Source organism: Ranitomeya variabilis, chromosome 2, assembly GCF_051348905.1.
Source record: "Ranitomeya variabilis isolate aRanVar5 chromosome 2, aRanVar5.hap1, whole genome shotgun sequence".
NCBI lineage: Eukaryota > Metazoa > Chordata > Amphibia > Anura > Dendrobatidae > Ranitomeya > Ranitomeya variabilis.
Window position 1 is genome coordinate 57,547,131 of NC_135233.1, and position 20,597 is coordinate 57,567,727.

The 20,597-nt window shown below is 45.0% G+C and overlaps 1 protein-coding gene across 6 annotated transcripts in view; it reads right to left on the minus strand.

Annotated features, from left to right (window-relative positions):
* The window catches only part of FSHR (follicle stimulating hormone receptor), a 489,167-nt gene that overhangs the window by 201,341 nt on the left and 267,229 nt on the right, over positions 1–20,597 (minus strand). The gene's annotated exons all lie outside the window — the stretch shown is intronic.

The window sequence follows — 20,597 nt, forward strand, 5'->3', positions numbered from 1 at the left end:
TAGAATAAAAAAAGGCATTGATCCAGGAAAAAAATAAAGAAAGCCAGAATGTAGACTTTAACAATTTGCTATAGTGCAAAAGAGAAAAAATGCTGAACTCACCATGTAAATAAACACACTTAATTACTGTAATATTATTGTGGGTGCCATTCCATCTGTTGACCTTGGAGTATACAACCCCTATCAAAAAATTATGGAATCACCGGCCTTGGAGGATTTTTATTCAGTTGTTTAATTTTGTAGAAAAAAAGCAGATCACAGACATGGCACAAAACTAAAGTAATTTCAAATGGCAACTTTCTGGCTTTAAGAAACACTAAAAAAAATCAAGAACAAAAAGCGTGGTAGTCAGTAATGGTTACTTTTTGTAACCAAGCATAGGGGGAAAATTATGGATTCACTCAATTCTGAGGAAAAAATTATGGAATCACTCTGTAAATTTTCATACCCCAAAATAACACCTGCGTCAAATTAGATCTGCTCGTTAGTCTGCATCTAAAAAGGAGTGATCACACCTTGGAGAGCTGTTGCACCAAGTAGACTGACAAGAATCATGGCTCCAACACGAGAGATGTCAATTGAAACAAAGGAGAGGATTATCAAACTCTTATAACAGGGTAAATCATCACTAGAGATGAGCGGTGTTCGAGTCGAACTGTTCGCCAATTCCAAATTCGAGCTGTTTTGGGCGGTGTTTGAGTCGTTCGACGAACCCGAACAATTTGCTTAAAATTCGGCTGTTCGAGTTTCTGTTCGATAACTGTTCGTTCACCAAAAGCCTAGCTTGATTTGTACATTAAAATTGTTTATCATTGTTAATGGACTGTTTCAGTGTATAGTGGGCGGGGGATAGATCTGTGCTGAAATAACGCCGATCTCCATTTTTTTTCTTTCCCGCATTTACAGAGGGGCGGTGCAGTCTCTTAGCCTATCAGCAGTGCACACACACACAGCAATGTGCATGTGATGCACACAAGCAAGGGCATGTGTCATTGGCTGTGTATGTCACATGTCCTTGCCCTATAAGAACCAGCCATTTGCCCCGTCACCACCATTTCCTCACTGCTGCAGCTTAGTGTTAGACGGCACCGCTGCTGCTGTGGGCGCTATACAGACTAAGAGTGTTTTTTTGGAGCGAATTGTCAGAGAGATAGGTTTGGGGAGTCGGGAGGAGTCGGGACTAGTTGTAATATCAGCCCTTTTCAGGGTAGGTTACAGCAGTTCATAGCACTGTTTGCCAGGCAGGTCTGAGCCAGTGCTGTGCAAGGGTTTGTCACAGCATTTGGTGTAATCTAGCTCAGCCAATCCTTTTGGGCTAGTAGCATTGTCTGATAGTCATCTGAGTAGCCCGCCTGTGAAGCTAGCTACACCGCCTGTGTATCTCAATTTTTACTGCATCTAACCCAGAAAATCGTTTTGGGGTTTTGGGCTTAGTAGCAGTGTCTGCACGATAGCAGAGTAGCCCGCCTGTGAAGCTAGCTGCACCGCCTGTGTATCTCAATTTTTACTGCATCTAACCCTGTAAATTGTTTTGGGGTTTTGGGCTTAGTAGCAGTGTCTGCACGTTAGCAGAGTAGCCCGCCTGTGAAACTAACTACACCGCCTGTGTATCTCTATTTTCACTGCATCTAACCCAGTAAATCGTTTTGGGGTTTTGGGCTTAGTAGCAGTGTCTGCACGTTAGCAGAGTAGCCCACCTGTGAAACTAACTACACCGCCTGTTTATCTCTATTTTCACTGCATCTAATCCAGTTAATAGTTTAGGGCCTAGTAGCAGTGTCTGCATGTCAGCAGAGTAGCCCGCCTGTGAAACAAACTATACCGCCTGTGTATCTCTATTTTCACTGCATCTAATCCAGTTAATAGTTTAGGGCCTAGGAGCAGTGTCTGCACATCAGCAGAGTAGCCCGCCTGTGAAACAAACTATACCGCCTGTGTATCTCAATTTTTACTGCATCTAATCCAGTTAATAGTTTTGGGCCTAGGAGCAGTGTCTGCATGTCAGCAGAGTAGCCTGCCTGTGAAACAAACTATACCGCCTGTGTATCTCAATTTTTACTGCATTTAATCCAGTTAATAGTTTTGGGCCTAGGAGCAGTGTCTGCATGTCAGCAGGGTAGCCCACCTGTGAAACAAACTATACTGCCTGTGTATCTCAATTTTTACTGCATCTAATCCAGTTAATAGTTTTGGGCCTAGGAGCAGTGTCTGCACTATCCAACGAGCCCTGGTGCAATACATTATGACGTATAGCCTGGGCTAACGAGCTCAAGAGGTGGGGCAAATCACGTTGCAGGAGTGGTCTCAGATCAGGGACCTATGCACCCTTCTGCACAGTTTTAAAATAGCAATGAAGATGTTTAGTGCTGACGATGCCATTATAAGCATGACCATTCCGGTGATTTACATGCTGGAGCACACCTTACACAGTGTTCGGAGTCAGGTGGTGGAACAAGAGGAGGAGGAGGAGGACCAGGAGGAGTCGTATGCGGAAGGGATCATATCTCCAAGGTCAAGAATGTTGGCAGCACCAAGGCGGCTGGCATTGGAGGCTGGGGGAGAGGGATTACCGAGGGCGCATGGTAGCAGCCAAACTGTTTAGGAAGGTGCAGGAGGCGAGGAAGAAGTGGAGGACAAACTGGCACTGGGCATCGAAGACTCATCAGATGAGGGAGACCTTGATCAAATTTCTGTTGTGCAAGGTTGGGGGGAGAGGGCAGACGAAGGAAGCATGATTCTCCACCTCGCCACCACCAAGACAAGGACATGGTCCTCCTGGATGCGCAAGACACATGATTGCCTTCTTGCTGCACTACCTGCAACATGACCCTCGGATTGTCAGAATCCGAAGTAATGCCGACTACTGGGTTGCCACACTCTTAGATCCCTGGTACAAAAGCAAATTTGGCGAAATAATTCCTGCCATAGAAAGGGATTCACGCATGCAGGAGTATCAGCAGAGACTGTTACAGAATCTAACATCTGCTTTTCCACAAAACACCAGTGGTGCACGTAGTCAGTCTCTGAGTTCTAACTTGCCAACCGTGGGACTATCGAGTCATCACTCTAACTGTAACAGTAACATCGTATCTGGTGGTAACAGCAATTTTTTCCAATCGTTTCAAGATTTTTTTAGACCATCCTTTGCAAGGCCACAGGAGACAAGAAGTCTGACTCACAGCCAACGCCTAAAGAGGATGGTACAAGAGTATCTCCAAGTTAACATCGATGCCATGACTGTGGAACTGGACCCTTGCTCATTTTGGGCTTCCAATCTTGAAAAATGGCCTGAGGTCGCCATTTTTCTTGTCATGCCCCACAGCCAGCGTTCTCTCTGAACGTGTGTTCAGCGCTGCTGGTGGTGTGCTGACAGATAAGCGCACGCGGCTGTCCAGTGACAATGTAGACAGACTAACGTTCATCAAGATGAACAAATCCTGGATCCGCAAGGACTTTTCTACCCCTGTGTCATCTTGGGGAGACTAAAAGCTTGATGATTTTTGAAAATCACCTCACCAACCGTTTTAAAAAAACTCTGGCAAAATTGATGCCACTTTAGTGGTGTCTGTGGCCGAATTTTTTGAAAAAATGGAGACTCTTTTATTTAGTCCCCTTGCTGAGTTTAACATGACGTTGCCATCGTCAATTCCAGGTGGGTGGGGTCATCTGCAGAGTTGTTAACTCATACTATGGCCTGGGACTCAGAGGTCTGCTCCAAAGCTTCAGTGTCTGCTAGTCAGCAGAGTAGCCCCGCCACCCACCGCCTGTTTACCTAACTACTATTTTTAATGGCATCTGGCCCAGGAAATCCTTTTGGGCCTAGTAGAATTTAGTGCTACTCAGCAGCGTACCCCACCCATGAAGCAAGCTACACTGCCTGTTTACCTAACTACTATATTTTAACGGCACCTAGCCCAGGAAATCCTTTTGGGCCTAGTAGAATTTGGTGCCACTCAGCAGATTACCCCACCCATGAAGCAAGCTTCACTGCCTGTTTACCTAAGTACTATTTTTTAACGGCATCTGGCCCAGGAAATCCTTTTGGGCCTAGTAGAATTTGGTGCTACTCAGCAGCGTACCCCACCCATGAAGCAAGTTACACCGCCTGTTTACCTAAGTACTATTTTTTAACGGCATCTAGCCCAGGAAATCCTTTTGGGCCTAGTAGAATTTTGTGCTACTCAGCAGCGTACCCCACCCATGAAGAAAGCTAAACCGCATGTGTTTACCTAAGTACTGTTTTGTTACGGCATCTAGCCCAGGAAATCCTTTTGGGTCTAGTAGAATTTGGTGCTACTCAGCAGCGTACTTCACCCATGAAGCAAGCTACACCGCTGTCAAGACCCCACTTACCATCCCCAGACAAATGGTCAGACTGAGCATACCATCCAGACGCTGGATCAATATCTAAGATGCTATGTCAGCCATCTCCAGGATGATTGGTTGGAGTTGCTGCCATTAGCCAAATTTTCATATAACAATTCTCAGAGCGCCTCCACTAAATTTACACCTTTCTTTGCCAATCTGGGTTATCATCTGTGTATCTTACCTAGGTCTCCAATTAATTCTCCGGTTCCGGCAGTGGAGGAAAGGCTGACTGCAATGAGGCAAAATCTGGAGGTTCTGAAGGAATCCCTGACCACAGCTCAAGAACGTTATAAGAGATCGGCTGATAGATTCCGTAAACCTGCACCCATGTTCAAGGTGGTTAGCAACTAAGAATCTGAAGTTAAACGTTCCTTCACAAAAACTTGAACAGAACTTCATTGGCCCTTTCAAGATCAATGGTGTTGTGAGCTCTGTGGCCTGCCGGCTGAAGCTACCTTCTTCCTCACCAGCAGGGGCACCTATATTTTTTGTAAAAAAGGATGGGACCATGAGAGCCTGTGTTGACTATCAAGAACTCAATAAGGTAACCATATGAAACCATTACCCTTTGCCTCTGATTCCCTATTTACTGGAAAGAGTCCGCCATGCTAAGGTGTTCTCTAAACTGGATCTTCGTGGGGCTTATAATTTGGTGCGTATTCGTCCAGGGGATGAGTGGAAGACAGCATACAGATGCCGGTATGGACATTTTGAATATCTTGTGATGCCCTTCGGGCTTTGTAATGCCCCTGCAACATTTCAACACCTTGCTAATGACATTTTCAGAGATTTTTTGGACCAGTTTGTGGTGATCTATTTGGACGATATACTAATCTTTTCTGACCCTTTACAGGAACATGAAGAACATGTCAAAACTGTTTTAAGATGTCTGAAAGAGAACCATCTGTATATTAAGCAGGAGAAATGCGAGTTCCATCGTTCTGAGATACAATTCTTAGGTTATATCATTTCTCCCCAGGAGCTGAACATGGAATCTGGTAAGATTCAGGCTATCCTTGACTGGCCGGTACCCAAGAATGTTAAGGAGGTCCAACGTTTTATTTGTTTTGCAAATTTCTACAGACGCTTCATTCGAAATTTTTCTGATATTGTCCGTCCCATTACTTCCTTGACAAAGAAGGAAAAGCCCTTTAAGTGGTCATCACAGGCTCAAGAAGCTTTTGATCGGCTTAAGATCTGTTTCACATCAGCACCGCTGTTGATACACCCAGATCCAACAATTTCTTTCATTGTGGAGGTGGACGCTTCTGATAATGCTTTGGGGGCTATTCTCTCCCAAAGAACTGGAGAGAAGGGTCTGTTACATCCTTGTGCTTTCTTTTCCCGTAGACTAACCTCAGCAGAGAAGAATTACGATGTGGGAGACAAGGAATTGCTGGCTATTATTGTGGCTTTCAAAGAATGGAGGCATCATCTGCAAGGAGCTGCACAACAGATCATAGTGCTAACTGACCATCGCAATTTAGAGTTCCTTAGATACGCTAGATGTCTTTCTCCTCATCAGGCTCGTTGGAACTTATTTTTAAAACAATTTAACTTTGTTATATCGTACTATCCAGGTTCTCGTAATGGGAAGGCTGATGCTTTATCCCGAATCCATGCTGCGGATTCCGTACCTGGAGCCCCGTCCAAGACCATTCTATCTGATGCCAATTTCATAGGAGTTATCCACGATCAGGACTTGTGGAAGAAGTGCAAGGAGGCTTATTATGATGATGTATTTCTGGCCAACCCACCTGTGGATATTAATCTTGTCTTTAAGGGTGGCATGTGGTTCAGAGATCGACGTATCTACGTCCCTGAGGTTGTCCGTCTGCAGGTCCTCAAGTTGGTACATGACTCCAAGTTGGCTGGTTACAGGGGGTACAGAAGAAGCAAGAGTTCCTGAGCCGATTCTTCTGGTGGCCAACTTGCCTGAAGGGTACCAAGGACTATGTTCTCTCTTGCAAGGTATGTGCTCGTTACAAGACTCCTCATGTGGCACCTATGGGTCTTCTACAACCATTGCCTGTTCCATCCTGCCCTTGGGGGTCTATATCAATGGACTTTATTGTGGAGCTGCCTACATCGGGGGCATGAATACAATCATGGTGGTAGTTGATCACCTGACTAAAGCTGCTCATTTTGTTCCATGCACCTGCCTCCCCTCAGCTAAAGATACAGTGAACTTGGTTATACAGAATGTCTTTCGGTCGCATAGGGTTCTGCTGTGAATTAGACTTTTTTGGCTCCCTCTTGTGGTCACTAGTGGTATGACTCTGAGATTGTCTTTCCCTAGTTTGGCACCCACCTGGGTCGTTAGTCCAGGGGTGTTGCTATATGTTCTTCCTGAATTCTTAGTCTGGTGCCTGGCATCGTTGTAATCAGTCCTTTCTGTTTGCTCCTGTCTGCTGGTCCTGGTTCATGCAAAATTAAGCTAAGTCCTGCTTCCTTGTTTTTTGGTTATTTGTATTGCGCTTATTTTTTGTCCAGCTTGTACTAAATGTGATTCCTGATTTTGCTGGAAGCTCTAGGGGGCTGGTATTCTCCCCCCGGGCCGTTAGACGGTTCGGGGGTTCTTGAATATCCAGCGTGGATATTTTTGATAGGGTTTTTGCTGACCGTATAAGTCATCTTACTATATTCTGCTATTAGTCAGTGGGCCTCTCTTTGCTAAATACCTAGTTCATTCTTACGTTTGTCTTTTCTTCTTACCTCACCGTTATTATTTGTTGGGGGCTTGTATCCAACTTTTGGGGTCTTTTCTCTGGAGGCAAGAAAGGTCTATCTTTTCCCTTCTAGGGTTAGTTAGTTCTCTGGCTGGCACGAGACGTCTAGAACCAACGTAGGCACGTTCCCCGGCTGCTGCTATTTGTGGTGCTAGGATTAGCTATACGGTCAGCCCAGTTACCACTGCCCTATGAGCTGGTTTTTTGTGTTTGCAGACTTGGTATTTATTGCAGAGACCCTCTGCCATTGGGGTCATAACAGGGTTCCAGATGAGATCATCTCTGACCGTGGAGTACAGTTCACATCAAGATTCTGGAAGGGGTTTTGCTCTGCACTCAATATTAATGTCTGTCTCTCTTCCGCTTACTACCCCCAGACAAATGGCCAGACTGAGCGTATCAACAGAAGCTGGAACAATATCTAAGATGCTATGTCAGCCATCTCCAGGATGATTGGTTGGAGTTGCTGCCATTAGCCGAATTTTCATATAACAATTCTCATAACAATTCTCAGAGCGCCTCCACTAAATTTACACCTTTCTTTGCCAATCTGGGTTATCATCCGTGTATCTTACCTAGGTCTCCAATTAATTCTCCGGTTCCGGCAGTGGAGGAAAGGCTGACTGCGATGAGGCAAAATCTGGAGGTTCTGAAGGAATCCCTGACCACAGCTCAAGAACGTTATAGGAGATCGGCTGATAGATTCCGTAAACCTGCACCCATGTTCAAGGTGGTTAGCAACTAAGAATCTGAAGTTAAACGTTCCTTCACAAAAACTTGAACAGAAATTCATTGGCCCTTTCAAGATCAACGGTGTTGTGAGCTCTGTGGCCTGCCGGCTGAAGCTGCCTAGGACTATGAAGGTACATCCAGTTTTTCATGTATCTTTACTAAAGCCTGTATCTCCTAATACCTTCCAGGGACGTGTTGTGCCACCTCCGCAGCCTGTGGTGATTGATGGGCAAGAACAATTTGTGGTGGAGGAAATTGTTGATTCCAGGATTCACAGGAATCGGCTCCAATATCTGATAAGATGGCAGGGATATCTCCCTGAGGAAGACTCTTGGGAACCTGTGGAAAACATCAATGCCCAACAGAAGATTTCCCATTTTCATCAGAGATTCCCTGAGAAACCAGGTCCAGGATTGTCCTGAGGCCGCTTCTAAGGAGGGCGTAATGTCAGGACTCTGAACATTTTTTATTACCTATTGTGCATTACTGCCTTTTCCAAGATGGCGTCTTTGGTCTCATGTGCACTGTGTCTTCCTGCTATAAAACTCCACCCCAGCCTTCAGTCTGTGCTAGAGTATTCTTCCTTGCATCCAGCTTCTGACCTCTGGTGACTCCCTGGCTATATACCTGCTCCTGTGAACCTGTGTGCTGATTCTGCTACTCTGCTCTGAGTTCCTGCTGCATACACCAGTTTCCAGTAATCCTCCATCATCTGCTGCTCGTGTTTACTTCCATCTGTATTTGCTAAACATGTAAGCTGTTGCTGACTGCAAAAACCTGAGACTTTTACCCAGGCCTCCCTGGTTGAGCTAAGATATTATTTGAACTGTCTTATAAGCATATCTATCTGTGTTTGGACTAAAAGAAGGACTTATTAGTGTCAAGTATCCTCAAGAACAATTGTGCTTCATAGACTTTCTGCGTGATTGCATTTTCCTCTGAAGTTTCCTATAGACTGCTAAGCTGCATTTAATATTTACACCAAGTGTTGTGGACTAGAGTTTCTCTCTGCATCTGTTTGAATCACTGTGTGATAATATAGACTTTACCACTTATAAAAATGTGTCCTGTAGTTGTCTTGTTCCATGCAAAGAGTCTCCTGAGTTATCCCCTATAATTATTACAACCGCCTGTTTACCTAACTACTATTTTGTAACGGCATCTAGCCCAGGAAATCCTTTTGGGCCTAGTAGAATTTAGTGCTACTCAGCAGTGTACCACACCCATGAAGCAAGCTACACCTCCTGTTGATCTAATTACTATTTTTTAACTGCATCTAGCCCAGGAAATCGTTTTGTACCTAATAGCATTTTGTGCTACTCAGCACAGTACCCCACCCATGAAGCAAGCTACACCGCCTGTTTACCTAAGTACTATTTTTTAACGGCATCTGGCCCAGGAAATCCTTTTGGGCCTAGTAGAATTTGGTGCTACTCAGCAGTGTACCCCACCCATGAAGCAAGCTACACCGCCTGTTTACCTAACTACTATTTTGTAACGGCATCTGGCCCAGGAAATCCTTTTGGGCCTAGTAGAATTTGGTGCTACTCAGCAGAGTTCCCCACCCATGAAGCAAGCTACACCACCTTCTTTCTTTCTCAATCTAACCCCTCGGCTCTGGGGTGTCCACTCTCCCTCCAGCTCTCTCCTTCTCACAGGTGGACTACCGCGTGTTTTCACACTGTGGCAAATCTTTTGGGCCCAGGCATAAGAAGTCATCGAGGTAATGGATAATATGTGCAGCCTTACAAACGTCAATGACGACCCATTCGAGGAAGCAACTAAACGCCTCAAATAGTGAGCAGGATATGGAGCACCCCATGGGCAAACAGCGATCTATCAAAGAAGCAGCCCAATGGGAGGACTCTATTCGGAGGCACAGGTAGTAACTGGAACAGTCTGTTTTGGCCATTAGGGTGCCCCTTACCAACTTCTTGACCCACCTGATTGCCTCGTCAAACGAGGAACAGTACATAGTACTGTACTTGGTTCCAATTTTGTTGTTTACTGACCTGCCCCTTGGATATGACAAATGGTGGATTAGTCTGAATGTATTGGGTTCATTTTTTGGCACAACTCCCAACAGGGGTACCACTGCGTCTTCTAAGGAAAGTGTTCTGAATGGACCCGCCGCCATTCTACCTAAAGATATATTTTTTTTTTTTCAAGACGTCTGGGTGTTGGTAGAGTGAGTTTAGATTTTTACTCCAGCCTTTCTTGATTTTAGAAGGGCATGACATGGAGGCGTGGTTTGCTAGGGGAAGAGAGCAGACGTGTCTCATATGAGCTCCTGCTAATTCCCCTAAAAAAGCTTACAAAAAGCTTACAAAAAGTGGACTTTTGGATTACTATACTATCTACTACATGACTGGAGCCAGTCAAGCAAAGATGGGATTTATTCCCAAGAAGATGGATACAGATCGGAACTGGAGAGGAACTTAAATGAGTGGAGGCTTAAAGACCCTCGGAAGGACTCAGACCGGGTATGCAGGGACCAAGACGTCCCCTCCCTTCACCCAGCACAAGCCAAAGAAGCAGGGACCTCCACCGCACACAAAGCCTTGGACCAGCAGGACGCACACCTCTGGCACAGTCCCGGATCGGCCCTGCAGCACTAAGGATCGTTACCGGCAAGAAGCAGAGTCACAGCAGGCTGAGAGCGGACATGAAAGCAAGATGGCGCCCGCGCTGCTGCAGCTGAGGCACAGCGCTCCTGAGTTTGTGCCAAGGCTGCGGTCAGCTGCAGAGACTCAGACACCGGACACAGCTGCACCGAGGAATGAGATCTCACAGCGACAGCAGGACCGGCCCGACAAGCACTATCATGCCGATAAGAAAGCGGGAGTCCACTGTGGAACCTGTTATGATCCTTAATGGCTGAGGATCACAAAATGAACTAGCTAAGTTACTGAACATAGAACGAGCTCTAGGAAGGTGGTAACTGGACTGACCGCAAATCTGATCCTAACCAAACACACTGAAGGTAGCCGGTGAACGTGCCTAAATTCCTGGACGTCTCTACGCAGCCTAAGAAACTTGCTACCCCTATAGAGAAAGTAAGACCTCACTTGCCTCAGAGAAATGACCCCAAAGATATAGGAAGCCACCAACAAATAATAACAGTGAGGTAAGGGGAAAATACAAAACGTAGAAATGAAAACAGATTCAGTAAATGAGGCCCACTAATACTAGATAGCAGAAGACAGGCAGGGAACTGTGCGGTCAGTAAAAAACCCTATACAAAATATCCACGCTGAAAATTCAAGAACCCCCACACCAAGTAACGGTGTGAGGGGAGAAACTCAGCCCCCTAGAGCTACCAGCAAGCAAGGAAATCACATATTAGCAAGCTGGACAAGGACAAATAAATAACCAAGGAACATATTGAACACTGATGATCAAAAAAATGAACAAACAGAAAACTTAGCTTCTCTTGGAGAGACTGGTAACAAAGGAAGGCAGGAGAGATCAAAATAGCACTGAATACATTGACAGCAGGCAACAACTGATAGTCCAGGTGAGCTAAATAGGAAACCAGCTAACATAACGAGACAGCTGATCCAACCTCAGGCCTGCAGAATGACACAAAGAGCCACCAGAGGGAGCCCAAAGACAGCACTCACACAGTACCACTTGTGACCACAAGAGGGAGCCCAAGAACAGAGTTCACAACAGTACCCCCCCCCTTGAGGAGGGGTCACCGAACCCTCATCAAAACCCCCAGGGCGATCAGGATGAGCAACATGGAAGGCATGAACCAAATCGGCCGCATGAACATCAGAGGCGACAACCCAGGAATTATCCTCCTGACCATAGCCCTTCCACTTAACCAAATACTGAAGCCTCTGTCTAGAAATACGAGAATCCAAGATCTTCTCCACCATGTACTCCAATTCGCCCTCAACCAGCACCGGGGCAGGGGGCTCAACAGAAGGAAACACAGGCACCACATACCTCCGCAACAAAGACCTATGGAACACGTTATGAATGGCAAACGACACTGGGAGGTCCAGACGAAATGACACCGGGTTAAGGATTTCCAAAATCTTATAAGGACCGATGAAGCGAGGCTTGAATTTAGGAGAGGAGACCTTCATAGGAACATACCGAGAAGACAGCCATACCAAATCCCCAACACGAAGTTGGGGACCCACACCGCGACGGCGGTTGGCAAAGCGCTGAGCCTTCTCCTGTGACAACTTCAAATTGTCCATCACATGGTTCCAAATCTGCTGCAACCTATCCACCACAGAATCCACCCCAGGACAGTCAGAAGGCTCAACCTGACCCGAGGAAAAACGAGGATGAAAACCAGAATTGCAGAAAAAAGGCGAAACCAAAGTAGCAGAACTAGCCCGATTATTAAGGGCAAACTCGGCCAATGGCAAAAAAGTCACCCAATCATCCTGATCAGCAGAAACAAAACATCTTAAATAAGTTTCCAAGGTCTGATTAGTTTGCTCGGTTTGGCCATTTGTCTGAGGATGGAAGGCCGACGAAAAAGACAAATCAATGCCCATCTTAGCACAAAAGATCCGCCAAAATCTGGACACAAACTGGGATCCTCTGTCAGACACAATATTTTCAGGGATGCCGTGCAAGCGGACCACATTCTGAAAAAATAGAGGAACCAAATCGGAGGAGGAAGGCAACTTAGGCAAGGGCACCAAATGGACCATTTTGGAAAAACGATCACACACCACCCTGATGACAGACATTCTCTGAGAGACTGGAAGATCCGAAATAAAATCCATGGAAATGTGCGTCCAAGGCCTCTTCGGGACAGGCAAAGGCAAAAGCAAACCGCTGGCACGAGAACAGCAAGGCTTAGCCCGAGCACAAATCCCACAGGACTGCACAAAGGAACGCACATCCCGCGACAAGGAAGGCCACCAGAAGGACCTAGCCACCAAATCTCTGGTACCAAAAATCCCAGGATGGCCTTCCAACACCGAAGAATGAACCTCGGAAATAACTTTGCTGGTCCATCTATCTGGGACAAACAGTCTCTCTGGTGGGCAACGGTCAAGTCTATCCGCCTGAAATTTCTGCAGCACTCGTCGCAAATCTGGGGAAATAGCAGACAAAATCACTCCCTCTCTGAGGATACCGGCCGGCTCTGAAAACTCCCGGAGAGTCAGGCACTAAACTCCTAGAAAGTGCATCAGCCTTCACGTTCTTCGAACCAGGCAGGTACGAGACCACGAAATCGAAACGGGAGAAAAACAACGACCAACGAGCCTGTCTAGGATTCAGCCGCTTGGCAGACTCGAGATAAATCAGATTTTTGTGATCAGTCAAGACCACCACACGATGCTTAGCTCCCTCGAGCCAATGTCGCCACTCCTCAAATGCCCACTTCATAGCCAACAACTCCCGATTACCAACATCATAATTCCGCTCGGCAGGCGAAAACTTTCTCGAAAAGAAAGCACAAGGCTTCATCACAGAGCAATCAGAGCTTCTCTGCGACAAAACAGCCCCTGCTCCAATCTCAGAAGCATCAACCTCAACCTGAAAGGGAAGTGAGACATCAGGCTGACACAAAACTGGAGCCGAAGAAAACCGGCGCTTCAGCTCCCGAAAGGCCTCCACGGCCGCAGGAGACCAATTAGTCACATCAGAACCCTTCTTGGTCAAATCCGTCAAGGGTTTAACCACGCCAGAAAAATTAGCAATGAAGCGACGGTAAAAATTAGCAAAACTCAAGAACTTCTGAAGACTCTTAACAGATGTAGGCTGAGTCCAGTCATGAATAGCCTGAACCTTGACTGGGTCCACCTCAATAGTAGAAGGAGAAAAAATAAAACCCAAAAAGGAAACCTTCTGTACTCCGAAGAGACATCTTGAACCCTTCACAAATAAGGCATTAGCACGTAGGACCTGAAATACCATCCTGACCTGCTTCACATGGGACTCCCAGTCCTCAGAAAAGACCAAAATGTCATCCAGATACACAATCATAAATTTATCCAGATATTCTCGGAAGATGTCATGCATGAAGGACTGGAACACAGAAGGAGCATTAGAGAGTCCAAAAGGCATCAACAAGTACTCAAAATGGCCTTCGGGCGTATTAAATGCTGTTTTCCATTCATCCCCCTGCTTAAGACGCACAAGGTTATACGCACCACGAAGATCTATCTTGGTGAACCAACTGGACCCCTTAATCCGAGCAAACAGATCAGATAATAATGGCAAAGGATACTGAAATTTCACCGTGATTTTATTTAGAAGACGATAATCAATACAAGGTCTCAGAGAACCATCCTTCTTGGCCACAAAAAAGAATCCTGCACCAAGAGGGGAGGAGGACGGGCGAATATGTCCCTTCTCTAAAGACTCCTTTATATAGCTCCGCATCGCGGCATGTTCTGGTACAGACAAATTAAAAAGTCATCCCTTAGGGAACTTACTACCAGGAATCAAATTTATAGCACAATCACAATCCCTATGAGGAGGTAGGGCACCGGATCTGGGCTCATCAAATACATCCTGGTAGTCCAACAAAAACTCAGGGACCTCAGAAGGAGTGGAAGAAGCAATTGACACCAAAGGAGCATCGCCATGAATCCCCTGGCAACCCCAACTTGAAACGGACATAGCTTTCCAATCCAGCACTGGATTATGAGCCTGCAGCCATGGCAGACCCAAAACGACAACATCATGCAAATTATGCAGCACAAGAAAGCGAATCACCTCCTGATGTACAGGAGTCATGCACATGGTCACTTGAGTCCAATACTAAGGCTTATTCTCAGCCAATGGTGTAGCATCAATTCCCCTTAGTGGAATAGGGAATTCTAAAGGCTCCAGGACAAAACCACAGCGCCTGGCAAACGACAAATCCATCAGGTTCAGGGCAGCACCTGAATCCACAAAAGCCATAACCGAGTAAGATGACAGAGAACAAATTAAAGTAACAGACAAAATGAATTTAGGCTGTATAGTACCAACGGTGACAGTTTTAGCGATTTTTTTAAGTGCTTAGAGCATGCTGAGATAACATGAGTTGAATCACCACAGTAAAAGCACAACCCATTTTGACGTCTATGATTTTGCCGCTCAACTCTGGTCAGAATTCGGTCACATTGCATAGACTCAGGTCTCTGTTCAGAAAACACCGCCAGATGGTGCGCAGATTTGCGCTCCCGCAAACGCCGATCAATCTGAATGGCCAAAGCCATTGAGTCATTCAGACTTGCAGGCTTGGGGAACCCCACCATAACATTTTTAATGGCTTCAGAAAGACCTCTGAAATTTGCAGCAAGGGCACCGACCATTTCCGAAATTTTTGACAATACACCTCAGCTTCATCCTGGCCCTGAGAGAGAGCCAGCAAGGCCTTTTCTGCCTGGTTCTCAAGATTAGGTTCCTCATAAAGCAATCCAAGCGCCAGAAAAAACGCATCCACATTCAGCAATGCAGGATCTCCTGGCGCCAGGGAGAAAGCCCAATCTTGAGGGTCGCCACGTAACAGGGAGATAACAATTCTAACTTGCTGAGCGGAATCACCAGAGGAACGAGGTCTCAAGGAAAGAAATAATTTACAATTATTCTTAAAATTCAGAAACCTTGATCTATCTCCAGAAAACAACTCAGGAATAGGTACTTTTGGCTCAGACATAGGACTGTGAACAACAAAATCCTGAATGCTTTGCACCCTTGCAGCAAGATGATCCACACTAGAAGTCAGACTCTGAATATCCATGTCTGCAGCTGAACTCAAAGCCACCCAGAGATTAAGGGGATGAGAGAAGCTGGACAGACTGCAGCAAAGGGAGAGGAAAAAAAAAAAATTGTACTCAGGGCTTCTCTTATCCCACTTCTGCGATGCATTAAACACTTTTTGGCCTGCTGTACTGTTATGATCCTTAGTGGCTGAGGATCACAAAATGAACTAGCTAAGTTACTGAACATAGAACGAGCTCTAGGGAGGTGGTAACTGGACTGACTGCAAATCTGATCCTAACCAAACACACTGAAGGTAGCCGGTGAACGTGCCTAAATTCCTGGAGGTCTCGACGCAGCCTGAGAAACTTGCTACCCCTATAGAGAAAGTAAGACCTCACTTGCCTCAGAGAAATGACCCCAAAGATATAGGAAGCCCCCAACAAATAATAACGGTGAGGTAAGGGGAAAATACAAAACGTAGAAATGAAAACAGATTGAGCAAATGAGGCCCACTAATACTAGATAGCAGAAGACAGGCAGGGAACTGTGCGGTCAGTAAAAAACCCTATACAAAATATCCACGCTGAGAATTCAAGAACCCCCACACCAACTAACGGTGTGAGGGGAGAAACTCAGCCCCCTAGAGCTACCAGCAAGCAAGGAAATCACATATTAGCAAGCTGGACAAGGACAAATAAATAACCAAGGAACATATTGAACACTGATGATCAAAAAATGAACAAACAGAAAACTTAGCTTCTCTTGGAGAGACTGGTAACAAAGGTAGGCAGGAGAGATCAAAACAGCACTGAATACATTGACAGCAGGCAACAACTGATAGTCCAGGTGAGCTAAATAGGAAACCAGCTAACATAACGAGACAGCTGATCCAGCCTCAGGCCTGCAGAATGACACAAAGAGCCACCAGAGGGAGCCCAAAGACAGCACTCACACAGTACCACTTGTGACCACAAGAGGGAGCCCAAGAACAGAGTTCACAACAGGAACCTTCCCGGAGGCAGGAGATTGCAGGGGGAGGGGTAAAATGGCGGCAGCTGCCAGCGGTGGAAATATACAGGCAGATGGGGAAGCCCAGACATCCCAGAGGACTTATGGAGACCGGTGCAGGTCTCCTGCATCGGTAAACGGCCAACATGTTAATATTCTAAAGGCTTACAATACCCCCACACTGATGAGGATTAATGGGGAGACAGCGCTACTCAGCATATATATGATGCGGTGAACACCATTTTGCTTCATCACCGCGACATGGAGGGCACTCAGAACATCACTTTACATGACTCAATTAACCCTCCAAACCCTCCCCCCATATCAAATATCCAGCGGCTTAGCGAGAGGGAGGAAAAAACAGAGGGAGAAACTCCCGCACCTGCTATCATACAAAACAACCAGCATACTCTTAACCCTATGTGTCCTCCTCACAAATCCACAGCAGACAAGCAACGTGGAAGCTTGAAGCAACATGATGACCCATTGAGCTTTTCTGAATGGGACTCTGCTTTGAGCAAACTGATTGACACCAAATTCAGGAGTTTGGACCTCTCTTTAAAGGCTCTGGAGGGTGGGGTCTGTGGAAAAATCACAAAAAAACCAAACACTTAGCTCTCCTGATTCCACGGAGAGCTTGGGGAGCGTACATTCAGATGAATTTCTTGAAAACACTGACACTTCGGACTTTGATAGAGCTACCCTTTCTAACACACCGCTTACAAACTCAACAAGTGACATTTTTAGTGAGAACCATTCTCAAGCTGAAATCTAGAACAGGGGAAGGTCTCCCAACTTACTTCTTATTGAAGAGATCCCAGCCTCTGACAACTACCCGACAGAGGGTTTTATATCTGATTTGCTTAAAACTTTCCTAATCTCAATAAACCTTGGGAGGAACGAGGATAACAGAGACTGCATCCGAGACTCAACATCTGACCATAATGACAAAATTGCTGATTTTAAACAAACAAGAAGCTCCAAAGCATCTGAAATTTTTATTAAAAACCTCTTTAAAGATACACTAATCACAGTGACTAGGGACACCGACTCACGTAAATCTTCTACCTCTGTTACGCCTAGCTCCCTAAATACCTCATACTCTTCTGAAATGGCGGACTCTTTTAGGAAAGTGAACTGAGAAGATCCTTAAGCTACTCTATCCCTCAGGAACCACTGAACAAAATTCAAAGGGAAATTGACAACCTTAAAGCTGACCTAGCCGACTACGAGGATTTTAAAAGGAAAAATAATGTCAAAATAAGAGGAATTCCAGAAATTATCCAGACCTACCAGCTTAAAGATTATATATCAAAAATGGTTTCTCACTTAATCCCTAAAACAAACGAAAAATTTTCCATGTGTTTGTATGTGTTTGTGTTTGCCTGCCATTGGTTTCAATGGGGTTCGATGGTGTTCGTCGAACGTTCGACGAACAGTTAATCGAACACGTCCCTGTTCGACGAACCGAACCCGAACACTAGAGAGGTGGCTCATCTCTAATCATCACGCAATGTTGCAAAATATGTTGGTAGTTCACAGTCAGCTGTGTCTAAAATCTGGACCAAATACAAACAACATGGGTAGGTTGTTAAAGGCAAACATACTGGTAGACCAAGGAAGATATCAAAGCGTCAAGACTGGAAACTTAAAGCAATATGTCTCCGAAACAGGAAATGCACAACAAAACAAATGAGGAACGAATGGGTGGAAACTGGAGTCAACGTCTGTGACCGAACTGTAAGAAACCGCCTAAAGGAAAAGGGATTTTACATATAAAGCTAAATGAAAGCCATCATTAACGCCTAAACAGAAAAAAAAATGTTGCAATGGGCTAAGGAAAAGCAATCGTGGACTGTGGATGACTGGATGAAAGTCATATTCAGTGATGAATCACGAATCTGCATTGGGCAAGGTGATGATGCTGGAACTTTTGTTTGGTGCCGTTCCAATGAGATTTATAAAGATGACTGCCGGAAGAGAACATGCAAATTTCCACAGTCATTGATAATATGGGGCTGCATGTCAGGTAAAGGCACTGGGGAGATGGCTGTCATTACATCTTCAATAATTGCACAAGTTTATGTTGATATTTTGGACACTTTTCTTATCCCATCAATTGAAAGGATGTTTGGGGATGGTTAAATCATTTTTCAAGATGATAAGGCATCCTGACATAGAGCAAAAATTGTGAAAACATTCCTTGAAAGAAGACACATAAGGTCAATGTCATGGCCTGCAAATAGTCCGGATCTCAATCCAATTGAAAATCTTTGGTGGAAGTTGAAGAAAATGGTCCATGACAAGGCTGCAACCTGCAAAGCTGATCTGGCAACAGCAATCAGAGAAAGTTGGGGCCAGATTGATGAAGAGTACTGTTTGACACTCATTAAGTCCATGCCTCCAAGACTGCAAGCTGTTATAAAAGCCAGAGATGGTGCAACAAAATACTAGTAATGTTTTGGAGTGTTTTTTTGTTTGTGTGTTTTTCATGATTCCATATTTTTTTCCTCAGAATTGAGTGAATCCAGAATTTTTCCCTATGCTTGTTTAAAAAAGTAACCATTACCGACTACCACATTTTTTGTTCTTGATTTCTTTAAGTGTTTCTTAAAGCCAGAAATTTGCCATTTGAAATGACTTAAGTTTTGTGCCATGTCTATGATCTGCTTTTTTTCTACAAAATTAAACAACTGAATGAACATCCTCCAAGGCCGGTGATTCCATAATTTTTGCCAGGGGTTGTAGTATAGATGAAAAAGAGGTGAATATTGGCACATTCACTTGTAAGTAAAAACATGAACTTCTGTATTGTTTAGATCATTAAAACATTGCACATGTTGCCTCAGTATGTACATTTCTGATGCGTTTATGGCGTTAAAGAGGTTGTCCGCTACTTTTGTATTGATGACCTATCCTTAAGATAGGACATCAATGTCTGATAGGTTGATGTCCAACTGTTATAGGTTGCAGTGGTGGTTCCAGCCATCTGTCAAAAATACTTACTTGCGGAGCAATAGGAGGCAGAGGTGTGTTATCTACTACCAGAAGACAGAGTAGATCCACAAGTAAGTATTTCCTTCCGACGTCCGCCACCGCCGACACTGATAACAGCTGAACGCAGGGGTGTCGGACCCTATCCAATCAGACATTGATGGCCTATCCTACAGATAGATCATCAATGCTAAAGTAGTGGATTACCTCTTTAAACACGCCCTAAAGGCCCCGTCACACTTAGCGACGCTAAAGCGATCCCGACAACGATACGACCTGTCAGGGATCGTTGCTGCGTCGCTATGTGGTCGCTGGTGAGATGTCAAACAGTGAGATCTTCCCAACGACGCAGCAGCGATGCGGCGACCTGTAGCGACCTGTACAACGATGTCACATGGCAGCTATTATGACGATTCAGACCTCGATGAGGGACGTCCTGTGTGGCGTTGTAGTCAACGAGGTCGTTGGTAAGGTGTCAAACACAGCGATGTGTGCTACCCAGTGGGACCTCAATGATCAAAAAAAGGTCCAGGCCATTCTGACACGACCAGCGATCTCACAGCAGGGGCCTGGTCGCTGCTACGTGTCAAACATAGCGAGATCGCTACTGAGGTCGCTGTTGCGTCACAAAACTTGTGACTCAGCAGCGATCTCGCTAGCGACCTCGCTTAGTGTGACGGGGGCTTTTGTCATAGAGATTATCTCTATGACTAAATGAATGTTTAATTTTGGGTAACACATCAGATCTCTACATACCGAGAGAACATGAGTAACGTTTTAATGAACTAAACAATAAAGAAGTGTATTTACAAATTGATGTGCCAATATCCCTTTTTTGTCATCTAACAATTTGCTACTAAAGACTTCAAAGCAACAATTGGTTGCATCAACAGTTGAACAACAAATATGCTGTGAAAAAAAGCCATTATATGTAATTGAAAAGCACTAATGCCCCCGATTCATCACTGATGTTTCTTCAGCTTTCTGGCATAATTTGCACCTTTTTAGTGGCTTTTGTTTTTGTGCCTTATTCTTTATTAACTTGTCTGTCTTATTTAATTCTATTTTTTTCCTTAACAACTTTGATTATCC